General features: G+C 42.2%; 1 protein-coding gene across 1 annotated transcript in view; it reads right to left on the bottom strand.

The window, feature by feature from the left end:
- LOC143805190 (tubulin alpha chain, testis-specific) overlaps nucleotides 1–13,440 on the bottom strand; it is a 23,309-nt gene extending 9,869 nt beyond the window's left edge. Inside the window, exon 1 of the mRNA XM_077284164.1 lies at nucleotides 13,327–13,440. The gene's annotated coding sequence lies outside the window, so the exon portion shown is untranslated. The remainder of the gene's footprint in view (nucleotides 1–13,326) is intronic.

The raw sequence follows: 13,440 nt of genomic DNA, 5'->3' as shown, positions 1-13,440 counted from the left end.
GCAAAACTTGCTGCACACAACTTGCTACACTAACCTGTCACATGCAACTCGACACACAAAAAGTTGCTACACGCATGTCGCCACACAAAACTCATCTCACAAAAGTCCCTACATGCATGTCGCCACACGCAACTCAACACACACAACTTGACACACGAAACTCGCCCTAAAACACACACAAGTCTGGTATCCTTCAAAAATAAAAATCTGATTAATAAGCAGACAAACTACAAGAGCAACAAATGTACCATATAGGAATCCGGCAGCTGTCAGTCACATGACCAGTCTATTATGTGTATGTGTGAGCTAATATATACTGCCAGGGGGTGGGCTTACTGTTGGCTGGGGATTTATCAGGCTGCCATTTTAGCTTACAAATACTGAGGTAAAAATACTGACCAAATAACGTGTGAACGAGGGCTAATACAGGAGGAGATGGCATACAGCTATATACTATATACAGGAGATGACACACAGGTATATACTATTTACAGGGGAGATGACACACAGGTATATACTATATACAGGAGGAGATGACACACAGATATATACTATATACAGGAGAGATGACACACAGGTATATACTATATAGAGGAGGAGATGACATACAGGTACATACTACATACAGGAGGAGATGACATACAGGTATATACTATATACAGGAGGAGATGACACACAGGTATATACTATATACAGGAGCAGATTACCTACAGGTATATCTAATATATAAAGCTGAATGTGTGTGTGTGTGTATGTATGTATGTATGTATGTATGTCCGGGATTGGCATCTGAACCGTAGCAGCTACAGCCACAAAATTTTGCACAGTCACACGTCTGGACCCCGAGAGCGTCATAGGCTATGTTGTGAGGTGAAATTTTAACCCCGCGCTTTCCAATTCACCAAACAATTTTGCCCCTATCTACATAATGGGGAAAAAGTGAAAGGAAAAGTGTTGGAGGCGTCGCAGCTACAGGCACAAAATTTTGCACAGTCACACGTCTGGACCCTGAGAGCGTCAAAGCTATATTGTGAGGTGAAATTTTAACCCCGCGCTTTCCAAGTCACCAAACAATTTTGCCCCTATCTACATAATGGGGAAAAAATGAAAGGAAAAGTGTTGGAGGCAAATTAACAGCTGCCAGATGTGAACAAGGGGGACTTAAAGAATGACAGCGATGGCACCAAAGAGTATATACTGTACAGTTGCTAAGGTGGGGCCCCAACATGGGATAATCACACCACCACGGGGATATGAACACACACACAAAATGCGCCACACACTACCACGTGCTCGAACACATATACCACCCTCAGTGCACATTTCACCACACATACACCAACCTCGCCACATAAAAGTAGAAACACAAAAGTCGCCGCTCAAAACTCGCCACGCGCAAAACTCTCCACATGCAAAACTCGCCACACGTGCAAAACTCGCCACACGCAAAACTTGCACACGCAGAAAAATTGCCACACGCAGAAAAATTGCCACATGCACAAAAGTTGCAACACATGCAAAAGTTGCCTCACACAAAACTTGCACATACTCAAAAGGCACCACACATAAAACTCGCCACGCGCAAAACTCGCCATGCGCAAAACTTGCTACACTAACCTGTCACATGCAACTCGACACACAAAAAGTTGCTACACGCATGTCGCCACACAAAACTCATCTCACAAAAGTCCCTACATGCATGTCGCCACACGCAACTCAACACACACAACTTGACACACGAAACTCGCCCTAAAACACACACAAGTCTGGTATCCTTCAAAAATAAAAATCTGATTAATAAGCAGACAAACTACAAGAGCAACAAATGTACCATATAGGAATCCGGCAGCTGTCAGTCACATGACCAGTCTATTATGTGTATGTGTGAGCTAATATATACTGCCAGGGGGTGGGCTTACTGTTGGCTGGGGATTTATCAGGCTGCCATTTTAGCTTACAAATACTGAGGTAAAAATACTGACCAAATAACGTGTGAACGAGGGCTAATACAGGAGGAGATGGCATACAGCTATATACTATATACAGGAGATGACACACAGGTATATACTATTTACAGGGGAGATGACACACAGGTATATACTATATACAGGAGGAGATGACACACAGATATATACTATATACAGGAGAGATGACACACAGGTATATACTATATAGAGGAGGAGATGACATACAGGTACATACTACATACAGGAGGAGATGACATACAGGTATATACTATATACAGGAGGAGATGACACACAGGTATATACTATATACAGGAGCAGATTACCTACAGGTATATAGTATATACAGGAGGAGATGACACAGGTATATGCTATGTATAGGAGGAGATGACATACAGGTATATACTATATACAGGAGATGACACACAGATATATACTATATATAGGTGAGATGACACACAGGTATATACTATATACAGGAGATTACATACAGGTATATCTAATATATAAAGCTGAATGTGTGTATGTATGTATGTGTGTATGTCCGGGATTGGCATCTGTACCGTCGCAGCTACAGCCACAAAATTTTGCACAGTCACACGTCTGGACCCCGAGAGCGTCATAGGCTATGTTGTGAGGTGAAATTTTAACCCCGCGCGTTCCAATTCACCAAACAATTTTGCTCCTATCTACATAATGGGGAAAAAGTGAAGGGAAAAGTGTTGGAGGAAAATTGACAGCTGCCAGATGTGAACAATGAGGACTTAAAGAATGAGAGCGATGGCGACAAAGAGTATATACCGTACAGTTGCTAAGGTGGGGCCCCGACATGGGATACTCACCACACACGGGGATATGAACACAAACACAAAATGCGCCACACACTACCACGTGCTTGAACACATATACCACCCTCAGCACACATTTCACCACACACACACACCAACCTCGCCACATAAAAGTCGAAACACAAAAGTCACCACTCAAAACTCGCTACATGCAAAACTCGCCATATGCAAAACTAGGCTCACGCAAAACTCGCCACACGTGCAAAACTCACCTCATGGAAAACTCACCTCATGCAAAACTTGCACACACAGAAAAATTGCCACATGTACAAAAGTTGCACCACATGCAAAAGTTGCCTCACACAAAACTTGCACATACTCAAAATGCACCACACATAAAACTCGCCACGCGCAAAACTCGCCATGCACAAATCTTGCTGCACACAACTTGCTACACTAACCTGTCACATGCAACTCAACACACAAAATGTTGCTACACGCATGTCGCCACACAAAACTCATCTCACAAAAGTCGCTACATGCATGTCGCCACACGCAACTCAACACACACAACTTGACACATAAAACTCGCCCTAAAACACACACAAGTCTGGTATTGTCCTTCAAAAATAAAAATCTGATTAATAAGCAAACTACAAGAGCAACAAATGTACCATATAGGAAATACGGCAGCTGTCAGTCACATGACCTGTCTATTATGTGTATGTGTGAGCTAATATATACTGCCAGGGGGGAGGGCTTCCTGTTGGCTGGGGATTTATCAGGCTGCCAATAGCAACCAATCACAGCTCAGCTTCTATTTTGCTACAGTTAATTAACCTGAGCTCTGATTGGTTAATATAGGCAACAAAGACATTCTCAGTATAACAAAGCTAATATATGTTGTGAAATGCTTCTATTTGCTTAGTTTTTGCCTTTTAATAATTACATTTCTATCTATTTGTTTTGTGGTTTTTGTGTGCAGAATAAATTTTTGTTAACACATTCTATTTTGCTAACAGCAGTCATTAACCCGGGCGAAGCCGGGTAGTACAGCTAGTCTAATATATAAAGCTGAATGTGTGTGTGTGTGTGTATGTATGTATGTATGTATGTATGTCCGGGATTGGCATCTGAACCGTAGCAGCTACAGCCACAAAATTTTGCACAGTCACACGTCTGGACCCCGAGAGCGTCATAGGCTATGTTGTGAGGTGAAATTTTAACCCCGCGCTTTCCAATTCACCAAACAATTTTGCCCCTATCTACATAATGGGGAAAAAGTGAAAGGAAAAGTGTTGGAGGCGTCGCAGCTACAGGCACAAAATTTTGCACAGTCACACGTCTGGACCCTGAGAGCGTCAAAGCTATATTGTGAGGTGAAATTTTAACCCCGCGCTTTCCAAGTCACCAAACAATTTTGCCCCTATCTACATAATGGGGAAAAAATGAAAGGAAAAGTGTTGGAGGCAAATTAACAGCTGCCAGATGTGAACAAGGGGGACTTAAAGAATGACAGCGATGGCACCAAAGAGTATATACTGTACAGTTGCTAAGGTGGGGCCCCAACATGGGATAATCACACCACCACGGGGATATGAACACACACACAAAATGCGCCACACACTACCACGTGCTCGAACACATATACCACCCTCAGTGCACATTTCACCACACATACACCAACCTCGCCACATAAAAGTAGAAACACAAAAGTCGCCGCTCAAAACTCGCCACGCGCAAAACTCTCCACATGCAAAACTCGCCACACGTGCAAAACTCGCCACACGCAAAACTTGCACACGCAGAAAAATTGCCACACGCAGAAAAATTGCCACATGCACAAAAGTTGCAACACATGCAAAAGTTGCCTCACACAAAACTTGCACATACTCAAAAGGCACCACACATAAAACTCGCCACGCGCAAAACTCGCCATGCGCAAAACTTGCTGCACACAACTTGCTACACTAACCTGTCACATGCAACTCGACACACAAAAAGTTGCTACACGCATGTCGCCACACAAAACTCATCTCACAAAAGTCCCTACATGCATGTCGCCACACGCAACTCAACACACACAACTTGACACACGAAACTCGCCCTAAAACACACACAAGTCTGGTATCCTTCAAAAATAAAAATCTGATTAATAAGCAGACAAACTACAAGAGCAACAAATGTACCATATAGGAATCCGGCAGCTGTCAGTCACATGACCAGTCTATTATGTGTATGTGTGAGCTAATATATACTGCCAGGGGGTGGGCTTACTGTTGGCTGGGGATTTATCAGGCTGCCATTTTAGCTTACAAATACTGAGGTAAAAATACTGACCAAATAACGTGTGAACGAGGGCTAATACAGGAGGAGATGGCATACAGCTATATACTATATACAGGAGATGACACACAGGTATATACTATTTACAGGGGAGATGACACACAGGTATATACTATATACAGGAGGAGATGACACACAGATATATACTATATACAGGAGAGATGACACACAGGTATATACTATATAGAGGAGGAGATGACATACAGGTACATACTACATACAGGAGGAGATGACATACAGGTATATACTATATACAGGAGGAGATGACACACAGGTATATACTATATACAGGAGCAGATTACCTACAGGTATATAGTATATACAGGAGGAGATGACACAGGTATATGCTATGTATAGGAGGAGATGACATACAGGTATATACTATATACAGGAGATGACACACAGATATATACTATATATAGGTGAGATGACACACAGGTATATACTATATACAGGAGATTACATACAGGTATATCTAATATATAAAGCTGAATGTGTGTATGTATGTATGTGTGTATGTCCGGGATTGGCATCTGTACCGTCGCAGCTACAGCCACAAAATTTTGCACAGTCACACGTCTGGACCCCGAGAGCGTCATAGGCTATGTTGTGAGGTGAAATTTTAACCCCGCGCGTTCCAATTCACCAAACAATTTTGCTCCTATCTACATAATGGGGAAAAAGTGAAGGGAAAAGTGTTGGAGGAAAATTGACAGCTGCCAGATGTGAACAATGAGGACTTAAAGAATGAGAGCGATGGCGACAAAGAGTATATACCGTACAGTTGCTAAGGTGGGGCCCCGACATGGGATACTCACCACACACGGGGATATGAACACAAACACAAAATGCGCCACACACTACCACGTGCTTGAACACATATACCACCCTCAGCACACATTTCACCACACACACACACCAACCTCGCCACATAAAAGTCGAAACACAAAAGTCACCACTCAAAACTCGCTACATGCAAAACTCGCCATATGCAAAACTAGGCTCACGCAAAACTCGCCACACGTGCAAAACTCACCTCATGGAAAACTCACCTCATGCAAAACTTGCACACACAGAAAAATTGCCACATGTACAAAAGTTGCACCACATGCAAAAGTTGCCTCACACAAAACTTGCACATACTCAAAATGCACCACACATAAAACTCGCCACGCGCAAAACTCGCCATGCACAAATCTTGCTGCACACAACTTGCTACACTAACCTGTCACATGCAACTCAACACACAAAATGTTGCTACACGCATGTCGCCACACAAAACTCATCTCACAAAAGTCGCTACATGCATGTCGCCACACGCAACTCAACACACACAACTTGACACATAAAACTCGCCCTAAAACACACACAAGTCTGGTATTGTCCTTCAAAAATAAAAATCTGATTAATAAGCAAACTACAAGAGCAACAAATGTACCATATAGGAAATACGGCAGCTGTCAGTCACATGACCTGTCTATTATGTGTATGTGTGAGCTAATATATACTGCCAGGGGGGAGGGCTTCCTGTTGGCTGGGGATTTATCAGGCTGCCAATAGCAACCAATCACAGCTCAGCTTCTATTTTGCTACAGTTAATTAACCTGAGCTCTGATTGGTTAATATAGGCAACAAAGACATTCTCAGTATAACAAAGCTAATATATGTTGTGAAATGCTTCTATTTGCTTAGTTTTTGCCTTTTAATAATTACATTTCTATCTATTTGTTTTGTGGTTTTTGTGTGCAGAATAAATTTTTGTTAACACATTCTATTTTGCTAACAGCAGTCATTAACCCGGGCGAAGCCGGGTAGTACAGCTAGTTAGTAATAAAGCCAGAGTGATGGCTATTCTGCCGCCATTTTAGATAAAGTGACGAGCTGATAAAGCCGCCATAGTGTTTGTTAGGCTGCTTTCACACATAAGGTTTTTGCCGTCAGGCTCAATCTGGCTAATTTTGAAAAAAACGGATCCGGCGAAAGAGACTTGTATTAGCGCCGGATGGCCATACGTTTCATCCATTTGTCGCCAGATCCAGCGAACATTTGTTTTCCGGTATCTGGAAAAAACGTGCACAGTAACGTTTTTGTCTGCGGCGAATCCGGCTTTTTGCTAGAATGGAAGCCTATGGGCGCCGGAAGGTGCCAAATCCGTCAAATGCCAGATTCTGTTTTTTTATAACTGAGCATGCTTCAATTTTTTTGGGATCCAATTAGCTGGATCAGCTAGTCGGATCCGTAGAAAAAAACAGATCTGTCGCATCAGTTTTTCACAATCTGCGACGGATCCGTTTTTTTCAACATTTGACGGATTGTGCCTGACGGCAAAAACCTGATGTGTGAAAGTAGCCGTAGCTGGTCACTTTCTCAGTAACGTCTGAACTTGGCATAAAGGGTGACGACAAGTGAAAATCTGTGGGTGCATCCACAATCTACACCACCAGGGTGTACATCTACACCCCCAATGCGGAGTCCATTCACTACAAAGTACAGTAAGGGGCCACACTGTGTGATCTGCATGGCCATATCCATAAATGGCTACATAATGTGAAGTTACCTAATCCTGGTGTAAAAGACTGGAGTACATACAAATATGGTGTGTATATATATATATTTATATTTCTAAAAAAGCAGGCAGCACTCCATTTTCTTAAAGGTAATATGCAGGATTTATTTAAGCCCACATGTCTCTGCGACGTTTCGGCTCTGAATGAGCCTTTGAGAAAGGCTCATTCAGAGCCGAAACGTCGCAGAGACATGTGGGCTTAAATAATTCCTGCATATTACCTTTAAGAAAATGGAGTGCTGCCTGCTTTTTTGGAAATCTATGGACTAGAGACAACCGGTGAACGAGTGGTCTAGGGGCTTTACACCCGAGGATAAGTAAAGGATTTGTGCTGTTCCAATTTTTGCTAATATATATATATAGATATATATATAAAAAACACCAAACAGATATCCCTAATTAGGCCGTGAAGGTACAACCATAATGACATACCAAACAAAACACCCTCACATAAAGGCCAAATGATAGAAAATATAAACTTTTATTGATCTAAAAAAGAGCGTATATAGCATATAAAATAGTAAGGGGTAGTGACCACCAGTGCAGGAGCAATGGTGGGTCACACACAGGAATCAACCTCAATAAACACAAAAGTGAGGCAGCAGAGAGTACTTATTGATGGAACACATATGGCAACAAATATATAGCAGGTATAAAAAATCCATCCGCATAGAGCATAATAGGTACATACATATGGCATATAACGCGATGTCCAAACATAGAGTCAGTCAGCTAAGGTAGCTTGGCAAAAGTACAAACATACTGCATGAGAATAACATAAATATAAATATAGTTACCAGGAGGAAGAACCCGGGGACCCACCACACCCGACGCGCGTCTCGCACCGAAATGCTTCGTCCCCGGACGAAGCATTTCGGTGCGAGACGCGCGTCGGGTGTGGTGGGTCCCCGGGTTCTTCCTCCTGGTAACTATATTTATATTTATGTTATTCTCATGCAGTATGTTTGTACTTTTGCCAAGCTACCTTAGCTGACTGACTCTATGTTTGGACATCGCGTTATATGCCATATGTATGTACCTATTATGCTCTATGCGGATGGATTTTTTATACCTGCTATATATTTGTTGCCATATGTGTTCCATCAATAAGTACTCTCTGCTGCCTCACTTTTGTGTTTATTGAGGTTGATTCCTGTGTGTGACCCACCATTGCTCCTGCACTGGTGGTCACTACCCCTTACTATTTTATATGCTATATACGCTGTTTTTTAGATCAATAAAAGTTTATATTTTCTATCATTTGGCCTTTATGTGAGGGTGTTTTGTTTGGTATGTATATATGTATATATATATATATATATATATATATATATATATATATATATATATATATATACACACACATGGAGTACATACAAACATGCCATATATATACATGGAGTACATACAGGCATGCCATATATATATACTGTACATCGAGTACATACAGGCATGGCATATACATACATGGAGTACATACAAATATGGCATATATATATACATGGAGTACATACAGGCATGGCATATACATACATGGAGTACATACAAACATGGCATATATATAAATATATATATATATATATATACATGGAGTACATACAAATATGGCATATATATACATGGAATACATACAAGCATGGCATATACATATGTACATGGAGTACATACAAGCATGGCATATATATACATGGAGTACATACAAGGCGCATATATATATATATATACATACATACATGGAGTACATACAAATATGGTGTATATATACAGTGCCTTGCGAAAGTATTTGGCCCCCTGGAACTTTTCAACCTTTTCCCACATATCATGCTTCAAACAAAAAGATAACAAATGTAAATTTTTGGTGAAGAATCAACAACAAGTGGAACACAATTGTGAAGTTGAACGAAATTTATTGGTTATTTTACATTTTTGTGGAAATTCAAAAACTGAAAAGTGGGGCGTGCAATATTATTCGGCTCCTTTATCTTAATACTTTGTTGCACCACCTTTTGCTGCGATTACAGCTGCAAGTCACTTGCGGTATGTCTCTATCAGTTTTTTACATCGAGAGACTGAAATTCTTGCCCATTCTTCCTTGGCAAACAGCTCGAGCTCAGTGAGGTTTGATGGAGATCATTGTGAACAGCAGTTTTCAGCTCTTTCCACAGATTCTCGATTGCATTGAGGTCTGGACTTTGACTTGGCCATTCTAACACCTGGATACGTTTATTTGTGAACCATTCCATTGTAGATTTTGCTTTATGTTTGGAATCATTGTCTTGTTGGAAGACAAATCTCTGTCCCAGTCTCAGGTCTTTTGCAGACTCCCAACAGGTTTTCTTCAAGAATGGTCCTGTATTTGGCTCCATCCATCTTCCCATCAATTTTAACCATCTTCCCTGTTCCTGCTGAAGAAACGCAGGCCCAAACCATGATGCTGCCACCACCATGTTTGACAGTGGGGATGATGTGTTCAGGGTGATGACCTGTGTTGCCTTTACGCCAAACATATCGTTTGGCATTTTTGCCAAAAAGTTCGATTTTGGTTTCATCCGACCAGAGCACCTTCTTCCACATTTTTGGTGTGTCTCCCAGGTGGCTCGTTGCAAACTTTAAACAACACTTTTTAATGGATATCTTTGAGAAATGGCTTTCTTCTTGCCACTTTTCCATAAAGGCCAGATTTGTGCAGTGTACGACTGATTGTTGTCCTATGGACAGACTGTCCCACCTCAGCTGTAGATCTCTGCAGTTCATCCAGAGTGATCATGGGGCTCTTGGCTGCATCTCTGATCAGTCTTCTCCTTGTCTGAGATGAAAGTTTAGAGGGACGGGCAGGTCTTGGTAGATTTGCAGTGGTATGATACTCCTTCCATTCCAATATGAACGCTTGCACAGTGCTCCTTGGGGTTTTTAAAGTTTTGGAAATCATTTTGTATCCAAATCCGGCTTTAAACTTCTCCACAACAGTATCACGGACCTGCCTGTTGTGTTCCTTGGTCTTCATGATGCTCTCTGTGCTTCAAACAGAACCCTGAGACTATCACAGAGCAGGTGCATTTATACGGAGACTTGATTACACACAGATGGATTATATTTATCATCATTAGGCATTTAGGACAACATTGTATCATTCAGAGATCCACAATGAACTACTGGAGTGAGTTTGCTGCACTGAAAGTAAAGGGGCCGAATAATATCTCACGCCCCACTTTTCAGTTTTTGATTTTCCACAAATATTTATAATAACCAATAAATTTCGTTCAACTTCACAATTGTGTTCCACTTGTTGATTCTTCACCAAAAATTTACATTTGGTATTTTTATGTTTGAAGCATGATATGTGGGAAAAGGATGAAAAGTTCCAGGGGGCCAAATACTTTTGCAAGGCACTGTACATGGAGTACATACAAGCATGCCATATAAATACATGGAGTACATACAAATATGGTGTATATATGCACATGGAGTACATACAAGCATGGTGGGTGTGTGTGTGTGTGTGTGTATATATATATATATATATCACATACATACATATATACATACATACATGGAGTACATAAAAATATGGTGTATATATACACTGCTCAAAAAAAATAAAGGGAACACTAAAATACCACTTCCTAGATATCTCTGAATGAAATATTCCAGTTGCAAATTTTTATTCATTGCATAGTGGAATGTGTTCAGAGCAATAAAACATAACAATTATCAATGTAAATCAAAATGAATATCCCATGGAGGTCTGGATTTGGAATGATACTCAAAATCAAAGTGGAAAATCAAATTACGGGCTGATCCAACTTCAGTGGAAATGCCTCAAGACAAGGAAAAGATGCTCAATATTGTGTGTGTGGCCTCCATGAGCCTGTATGACCTCTCTACAACTCCTAGGCATGCTCCTGATGGGGCGGCGGATGGTCTGCTGAGGGATCTCCTCCCAGACCTGGACTAAAGCATCCGCCATCTCCTGGACAGTCTGTGGTGCAACGTGACGTTGGTGGATGGTGCGAGACATGATGTCCCAGATATGCTCAATCGGATTCAGGTCTGGGGAACGGGCGGACCAGTCCATAGCTTCAATGCCTTCATCTTGCAGAAACTGCTGACACACTCCAGCCACATGAGGTCTGGCATTGTCCTGCATTAGGAGGAACCCAGGGCCAACCGGGCCAGCATATGGTCTCACAAGGAGTCTGAGGATCTCATCTCGGTTCCTAATGGCAGTCAGGCTATTTCTGATGAGCACATGGAGGGCTGTACGGCCCTCCAAAGAAATGCCATCCCACACCATTACTGACCCACTGCCAATCCGGTCATGCTGAAGGATGTTGCAGGCAGCAGATCGCTCTCCACAGCAAGCTTTTGCCTTTATAATGTCTAATTTGGTGTATCTCTATTGCTTTTTCTAGTGAGATTTGAAAAAGACCCGCTATTGGGTCGAAACGTTACCTCAACACCCTTATGTTTTACTGTGGTGACTTCAATAAACGCTTGCTTTTGATACGCATTTGAAAATCCAAATTTAGAGTGCGGCTGTTTTCTTCAAATTTATGATTTAATTGGATCTACTCCAAGTTCAGCCTGCACCTGGTGTCTTTTTTTCAGTGTCCACGCCATTGCTCTAAACACCACACATGCTGTATACGCAGTACACAACACACACACACGCACACACACGCTGTATACACTGTATGCACCACACACACACACTGTATATGACATACACACCACACACACATACACACACACACACACACACACACACACACACACTATACACTGTACGCGACACACACACAAACACACACACACACACACACACACACACACACTGTATACGCCGTACACAGCATCTTGCGTGGTACCACCAGCGGAATACCTTCGCGAACACGCTGCCACTGGGATCAGCCTAATGATTCACTGACCGCCGCCATCTTTGTACAGGTGGAGCGCATGCGAAGTTTTAATGTGACCGTCGCTATCTGTCTGCACAAAGATGGCGGCGGTCTGATTTACTGTGCCTGCGCGAATTCCGCGCAGGCACAGTGAATCATTCGGCTGATCCTGGCAGCAGATGTGCGACGTGTCTACAGGCAGAGGAAGACGGTCACATTAAAGGGGTTTTCCCACGAACGAAAGTTCATTTTAAAAATTGTCTGTGTTTGACCGTGTACGCAGCATACCACATCTCCTGGGCAGGGGAGGAAGCTAAAGACAATACTGACATTACAGCAGGGAATCACAGAGGATTTCTTTTGTCAGGCAAAATATTTCACTGACTGTTTTTAAGCAATATTTTTCCTCACAAAATGTATCCTCTGCGATCTACTGCTGATCAAAGAAGAGATGACATGAGAGGAGAAGACAGCAGATGGGGGAGAGAGAAAGCGCACAGGGGGGAGATAGCTCAAATAGGACAGCACATAAGGGGAGAACACAGGAAGGAGAGACACAGACAAGGGGGATAGCACATGGGGTAGACAGGTCAAAGAAGAGAGCACAGATGGGAGAAGTCAGCACATGGGGAAAGACAGAGTGGATAGGTGGGTGAGCACATGAGGGGAGAGATTCTCAACGCAGCAAAGCCTGCCCCCATCGTGACATTACCGCCCTCCTGATGCGATAACATCGGGTCTCCATCTAGTATAAATATAATTACCTTATGTGACATAGAAATATCAGTCCGGTTGGAGTTTGTCCCTCAGAGACCCACTGCCCTGAGACCTAATGGAAGGCGTCTTGTTTGTGGTTTCCAGGCAGAGATTCCTGGAGT

Source organism: Ranitomeya variabilis, chromosome 2 (assembly GCF_051348905.1).
Source record: "Ranitomeya variabilis isolate aRanVar5 chromosome 2, aRanVar5.hap1, whole genome shotgun sequence".
Lineage (NCBI taxonomy): Eukaryota > Metazoa > Chordata > Amphibia > Anura > Dendrobatidae > Ranitomeya > Ranitomeya variabilis.
This window is presented reverse-complemented; position numbering and strand designations above follow the sequence as displayed.